The 5,611-nt window shown below is 33.6% G+C and overlaps 1 non-coding gene across 1 annotated transcript; it reads left to right on the top strand.

Moving 5' to 3' along the window:
- Positions 1-281: 281 nt before the first annotated feature.
- Positions 282-388, top strand: LOC132691401 (U6 spliceosomal RNA). Its single transcript, XR_009615750.1, has one exon. It is a non-coding gene; the product is annotated as a U6 spliceosomal RNA (small nuclear RNA).
- The last annotated feature ends 5,223 nt before the right edge of the window (positions 389-5,611 follow it).

Genomic DNA, 5,611 nt, shown 5'->3' with positions numbered 1-5,611 from the left:
ATGAAAGTACACAGCTCTCTAGGGTAGCAAATATGGAAGGAGGAGGAGAAAGTGATTTCACAGATTTACTGTAGAGATGAGTGACTTTGTAGTGGATGGGTCAGTAGACTCTAAAAATATTCATATCCGACTTTGGTGAACTAGGAATGATATGAAAGTTAGTGTCTGAATATGTGGGTTTATCCTATGTCCATTATATACATATCCTCTGACCTTGAGAAATTTGTTTAATCTCTCTTAGTGTTATATTCAATGCATCAGATCTTTAAAGGCTTGTTACATTGCTCAATTCGACAGCACATATACTAAAATTGGAACGATACAGAGAAGATTAGCATGGTCCCTGCCCAAGGATGACACTCAAATTCGTGAAGCGTTCCATATTTTAATAAATAAATAAATAAATAAATAAATAAAGCCTTGTTACGTAGTTAATTCCATTTAAACTGGGTTCCACAGAGTGCTAGGGTTTACTGGAAGCATCTCAGAATTCACTGAAGGGGGTAGGAGCAAGGCCAAGTGATTGGGACTTCAGGATCTCCTGCCTTTTTCTGTCCATAATAACACCATTTTGACTCTGTTTTATTGTTGGAATCACAGAACAGACTCAAGAACAATAACATAATTTCATGAGGGAACATTTCTTTCTCCTAAAAATTATTTGAAAATCAATGAATAGTGTATGAGAAAACTGTTCTATAATCTCTGTATTATTATAGAAATGCTATTTATAATTCTTGGCATTTGAAGATAGGGTGTCACGCACATAAAACAACCCATTGTTCAAAATTAATGGCAATTTTTTTAAGTGCAGTAATGTCGTAGAGTTATTTGGAATTTCTGCCTCCTAGCATTTCCTATTCAATCATAAATACTTCTTTAAAAATAGGCTCTCTAATGTTCATGTATAACTACCAGGGTTTTAAATGTTAATACAGTAAATGTAAAAGGGAAACAGAGGGCTTTCAATGTCATTTTTTTTATCACAGTGAAGTAATTTTAGCCTTTGAAAGTATATTTTAAAAATTACTTAGAGAATATTGGAACACCAAATTTAAAGTTGGTGGTATATTTAGAAATTATCTGGTCTTTTCTTTAAATTTTTGATGATAAACAGAAACAAATACTAAGAGAAGGAAAATTCATTCATTTATTTTTCTACTTATTCGCAAAGATTTATTCAGCCCTTAAAATGTTTTACTCCCAGTGTTATATGCACAGAAAGCAGATGATTACCAAACAGTTCCACTTTGAGAGTTCAGTCTAGAAAGGAAACACACACAGAAAACTAATGTATTATAAGGCTTTTGAAGAGTTATAAAACAGATATGGCTGTCTAAGAAGTCATAAGGAAGGAACAACAAGTCTGGAGGACTCCTGGATGAAACTGTAAATTGTCTGCTTACCTAGTGATCTCATGATAACAATGAGGCTTTCTTATGAGTGGCATGAGAGCTGAGGAGACTTAAAGGCTCCCATGTTTAATTTCAGGGATTTTTTTTTTTTTTTTTTTTTTCTGTAGTCCAGATTGTTTGAAGCTTTTTTCCTATGCTAAAGGCTTCCAAGATTCCAGCTCTTACTTGACCTCTGGAGAACTGACCTCCACCCCCACTACTCCCTGTGGATTATGAAACAATTTGCATAACAATGTTTCCTTCTTCAAAGGAACTCCTCACACCTCTGTGTAAAGACTGTTTCTGGTTTTGTTTTAGAATATACATACCATGAAAACATGGACTTTAGACACTTTTCCTTGATTCACTTTCTTAGATCGAACCCCCTTTGGAGCCTCTTCATTTATTCAGTCTAAGAAAAAGCTCCTAAAATGCATCCCATCTCTCTTCAACACTTTCTAGGTCTTATAAGATTTTTCCACTGTATATTCTTAACAGATATTTTTAGGTAGGAACACCTGTGCCTTTGAATGCCATAAAACTTCAGGTGGGAAATGCAGTTGAATCCATTGGGATCATCAGAATGGAGATATTCAGTTAATCCTTAATAATTTTTATTTGACAGGATCTGGAATTATGTGCTTTTCATTTCAATGTCCTCTCATGGATCATGCAAGACTGCTCCTAAGTCTTTCCTGTTCTGAGATATAGTTCTGTAAGAAATCAAAGGATCATATAGTATCAAATATTTATAATATATCAAGAGTTTTGGAGTTACAAGGACTAGAAACCCACTCAAATTAGCTTAAACACAAACTACTTAAGATTATACCTTTTATTGTATGAACTAGATTATAACTCTTGTTCCAGCATCCCATCTTAAAATGTCCTTTTTATTCTCATTAGTATCCTAATTTGGATGATAAATTATACATCATCCTACCAATCACAGTGGGATGGGAGATTTAGTACAAGGATATGGGGGTCATTCATTCATTCATTCATTCGTTCATTCATTTATTCATTATTTACTTGAATATATGGGATTAATTTAACAAGACTATGAGACATTAAAATTTCAGTCTCTTTCTTTCATTATATCTTTGTCTATCCTGCCATTATCTGTGTGTGCCTCCCTCTCCTTTATCTTCTTTCCATATAGACAGAGAGCTTTTCCAAGGTAGAGAGTTATGAACCTGATAGTAATTCGTTGCACAAAAACTTTATCATACCAAATATTTTGTAAGACACAGAATATGCCACCTAAAATAACACATCATCATTACCTGTAGGATACTTACAATTTGGTGGAGGACGCAGGTAAATAAACACAAATTTATAATACAAAATGCCACGCCTCTCAATAAACACAAATCCAAAATAACAAGGAACAGAAAGGAGGAGGATCCAAATCAAACTTAAGGACATAGGAGGTCTGAAATTTTATTTGAGAAACTATTAGGTACAGTTTCAATTAGGATCAAAATTGGAACACTCCAAAAAGAAATGTATTGATGGTATTGGGTAAAGCATATTTTGAAGATTTTATTACACTATGAAGTCGTTTTGTTTTTGTTTTAATTTTTTAAGTACAAAGTATGTAGTGTTGATTGAGTTTGTAATAATTGGGGGTGTTCAAAAGTAGTCAAGACTTTTACTTCTTTGGAAGCTATATTTAATTCATTCATGCATCTATGCCTGCATGCAAATAAAATCTACAGTGAGATGTCACTCACCCTCTACATAGTGGATAAAGTTGAAAAGACTGTCCGTAAGAAATGTTAGTGAGTATGTGAAAAAATTAGCACTCCCATACATCAGTTTTGAAAATAGAAATTGGTAATGATCATATGTATGTATTGGTATATAAAATCTGAACCAGTAATTTCACATTTAGGTATATACTCAGCAGAAATTAATACTTATGATCACATTGTGTACTTGTAAAGTACTATTTTAACAATGTTATACATAATAACAAAAAATTAGAAAAACAATGGAATAGATACATACATATTATAGTATATTTATAAAATAGAATCTTCACAGTTATATGCAAAAGGAAGGACTACTGTCACATATGACATTATAGATGACTCTCTCAGACATAATATTGAGGCAAGAAGCTAGACATACCATTTCATTTATATGAACTCAAACTTCTATGTTTAAAATGATTCTGTGGTGATAGTGGTAAGATTTTAGAGGCTGGTTTAGAGGTTGGTTGACTGAGTGTGGATAAGAAAACAGTTACAATGATGTAAATCTTTTAGATCTTGTTCTGGGTGGTGGCTACCTGAGTACAAACATACATGAATATTTATAAAGCTGTACAATTAAAGTTTTGTGCAATTCACTATAAATAATACCTAATTAAAAAAGAATAGTCCAGAGGGGACCGGGTGGCTCAGTCAGTTGTCTGACTCTTGATTTCGGCTCAGGTCATGATCTCACGGTTCATGGGTTCAAGCCTTGTGTTGGGTTCCTTGCTGACAGTGCAGAGCCTGCTTTGGATTCTCTCTCTCTCTCTCTCTCTCTCTCTCTCTCTCTCCCTCCCCCTCAGTCTCGGCCCCTCCCCTGCTTACTCTTTCTCTCTCTCAAAAATAATTAAACATAAAAAAAAGAATAGTCTTCCATGTTGTTAGAATAATTTGTTCACCTAAGCATTCAAAAATGCTGAGAACAATTCTGATCTGTAGACGTAGGCATAAAAGAAGTAATTGATGTTTTCATGGAGAAATTTATGGAGGTCGGAAAATGTTACAGTTAAAGACAATTCAGTGTTGAAATGCTATGTTTCTACATGGGATGCCAAACCTACTTTCCATTTAAAATATAAATACATACTAATGGAGTACCTCATCAGTGCCAGGCACCGTATTTGGAATTTAGAGGTCAAAAATGGACAAGAATGGTCTGTTTTCTTATTTCAGGCAACCCCCAGTTCACTTACACCTGATGCTCCTGTCAAAACATCCACTTTAATTGAATTTGTATCCCCATTGATTGAAGAATGATAGTAATGGTCTTACCTGCCATGTTTAAGTACCTGTAGAAACAAAGATATATTCCCAACTCAATATTTCTCCTGTCTATTTTATTATGTTATCAATACCTCTTTTCTTACCCTGAGCATGAATGTTTAGGGGGAAAAATGCATCTTCAAAGCCAAAGATAAGTCCAGTGAACTAAAAGTGGCTTGATGAATAAATCTAGAAAAATAATACTGAATCTCTAATTAGCATGTCTTTGTTCTAAAAATAATTTACACTGCTTAAGAACATACATTAATGGAACCAAATTCATAATTAAAATCGAAGAAATACTTCAGTAAAAATTTGATAGTTCTAACATTTTTCTCTAAAGTATGGATTTCAGTTTTACATTTGTAGTGATTAGTCTCTATCTGTGAGAAGAAATCTTTCCAAATAGTTTTAACATGCCCTTAAAAGATCTATGTAAAAGGAAAGAGACTTTCTATAAGTGCTTCTCCATACTGCACTGCCAGTATGGCACCTAGAATACCCTGTAAGCTGTCAAGAATTGCTAAATGATAAAAGGGAAAATGATGAAAAGAAGTGGAACCTTGGAGCTGACCGCCTAAAAGCCAAAATTTCTCCCGAGATTTCTGGATACAAAAGAGAGGTTTCTGTACTTCTAGAGAACACCGGATCACATTAACTTATTCAAATATGAGGTCAGATCTCAGTGTTTAGATTTAAAGCTGTCCTGTATGTGCCTTGATAAGGGGGGAAAAAATGACAAATCACACCTTTGAATAAATTCATTTTAATCCCTTTCTTCCTTTTGATGTAATAAAAATAGTCTTGTCATGTAGCTGCGATTGCATTTAATGGTTGTCATTTACAGAAATGGAAAAATGATATCTGAGTATAATGCCTTCAAATATGGCTAATAGCATTTTTACATACGGAGAAAAATGCTTTTATTTTACATGAGTAAGACCATTGCCTCATGATGATGATTATTGAAAATTCAGCAGCTTCTCTTATTATAGGGCAATGATAAGAACAGCTGCATATCTTCTCTGTCATTTATGCTAAAAAATGGTAATCCAAGCAAATCCATATTCCTCATGTTTGCTGCAACCCCATTAGTTCGCAAATTCTTATCAAAAGTCTCGCCTAATTATTACCACTTTACCTGATTTTAATCTCATATTTTAAATAATAAAGATGTCTCAATCTGTTATATTT

The sequence above is a fragment of the Panthera onca genome, chromosome E2 (genome assembly GCF_046562875.1).
Source record: "Panthera onca isolate mPanOnc1 chromosome E2, mPanOnc1 haplotype 2, whole genome shotgun sequence".
In the NCBI taxonomy this organism is placed as follows: domain Eukaryota; kingdom Metazoa; phylum Chordata; class Mammalia; order Carnivora; family Felidae; genus Panthera; species Panthera onca.
This window is presented reverse-complemented; position numbering and strand designations above follow the sequence as displayed.